This window comes from Gracilinanus agilis, chromosome 2 (assembly GCF_016433145.1).
Source record: "Gracilinanus agilis isolate LMUSP501 chromosome 2, AgileGrace, whole genome shotgun sequence".
Classification (NCBI taxonomy): Eukaryota; Metazoa; Chordata; class Mammalia; order Didelphimorphia; family Didelphidae; genus Gracilinanus; species Gracilinanus agilis.
In genome coordinates, this window is record NC_058131.1 from 321,347,282 (window position 1) to 321,349,320 (window position 2,039).

The following is a 2,039-nucleotide window of genomic DNA, read 5'->3' on the forward strand; positions in this document are numbered from 1 at the left end:
GGGGGGGGGGGGGGGAGGAGACCGGCGTTCTCCAGCTTGCTGGGGATCATCTCAGAGGAGGCCGGGGTGGCAGCACTTTTGAGGGCCTGTCCAGTGCCTTCCACCACTACTTCACTGCCCTCTACCTGCTCTGGGAGATGTATTGCACAGAGCCCTTGGCCGCCAACCCCTTCAAGGCCAGCTGTACCCATCTACTCAACCCTGTGGCTGGGTTGGCCAGGGGCCTGACCAGCCTCTGCTCTCAGGATTTTTGCCTCTTATAACTCTACCAGAAAAGTTTTTCCTTTCCCAGCTAATGGGCCCCACCAAGAGAACTCTTCAAAAAGACACCTCGACAGATTGCCTTAATGGATGTAGGAAATATGGCCCAGTCAGTGGACATCAGCAGGCTTCAGCTAGCATTGGCTGAATGGCAATTTGAATTACTGACACAAAGCAAAGCTAGTTTCCCTAGCATTCTCAGTGATCCAGATCCAGATTCTTCAAATTCTGGTTTTGATAGCTCTGTTGCCTCACAGATCACAGAAGCTTTAGTCAGTGGACCAAAGCCACCTATTGAAAGTCACTTTCAACCAGAATTTATCCATCCACCACCTCCACTCCATATTTGTGAAGATGAACTTGCTTGATTAAACCCAACAAAGCCTGATCATGCAATTCAGTGGGACAAATCCATGTATGTTAAAAATAGCACTGGTTTTGAGATCAGACTTATAATGGCTAAAGCTTTTAAAAGTCCTTTGTCTTCTCCACAACAAACACAGCTCCTCGGGGAATTGGAGAAAGATCCCAAGCTTGTTTATCACATTGGCTTGTCTCCTGCCAAACTGCCTGACCTTGTGGAAAATATTCCTCCAGTTGCTATACAAATGTTATTGAAATTAATGCAATCAAGCCAGATAACAGAGTATTTTTCAGTCTTGGTCAACATGAACATGTCTTTGCATTCAATGGAAGTTGTAAATAGGTAGTACAATAATCCTTAAGATCATCCCTCCTGATAATGAACTAGAGGAATTCCATGTGAACTGAAACAACCTCCAGAAATTGATGCAGAGCAAAATAAGGAGAATCTTGTACACAGAGACTGATAACATTGTGGCACAATCTAATATAATAAGACTTTTCTACTAGAAGCAATGCAATGACCCAGGATGATCCAGAGGAACTTATGACAAAGAATGCTATCCACATCCAGAGAAAGAACTGTGGGAACAGAAACACAGAAGAAAAACATGATCAATCACATGGTTTAATGAAGATATGATTAGGGGTTTGATGTTAAAAGATCACTCTACTGCAAATATGAATAACATGGGAATAGGTTTTGAACAATGATACATGTATAACCTAGTGGAATTACTTGTCATCTTTTTTTGGGGTGGGGGTATCATGAAGCATGTAACCATAGAAAAATATTCTAAATAAAAAGGGGGGATTCTTTCTCCTGGATTTATATTCCAGGTCAATTGTTTTTTTTTCCAATTAGATATTTCACCTTTTCTTCTTTTTCTTTTCTTAATTTTGACTGTGTGATTATTTCTTAATGTCTCATGGAGTTATTAAGTTTCTCCTTGCCCAATTCTAATTTTTATGACATGATTTTCTTGAATGAGCTTTTGTACCTCCTTTTCCATTTGGCTAGTTTGTAAAGAGTTCTTCAGTCAATTTGTGTACCTCTTTTTCCTAATGGCCAAGTGTTCCTTTTAAGTATTATTCTCCTCAGTGTATTTTTGTATATATATATTTTTTCCATTTGGCTAAGGAGTTCTTCTCTTCAGTGGATTTTTCTGCCTCTTTTTCCAATTAGCCTATTCTTTTTTTTTCAAGATATTAATTTCTTCACTATTTTTTTGCACTTTCTTTACCAAACTGTTGACTCTTGTGATGAAAATTTGTTAGCCTTGACACCAAAAAATAAAATAAAAACAAAGTCTCCAAGCCAAAAAAAAGTTTATTGAAAGAGGGTTAGCCTCACAGTAAAGCCAGACTCCAGTCAAAAACAAGAGACCTCAAACTTTGTGAGTGGCCTCTTTATA

The 2,039-nt window shown here is 39.5% G+C and overlaps 1 pseudogene; it reads left to right on the plus strand.

The window, feature by feature from the left end:
• LOC123233704 overlaps nucleotides 1–971 on the plus strand; it is a 14,203-nt pseudogene extending 13,232 nt beyond the window's left edge.
• The last annotated feature ends 1,068 nt before the right edge of the window (nucleotides 972–2,039 follow it).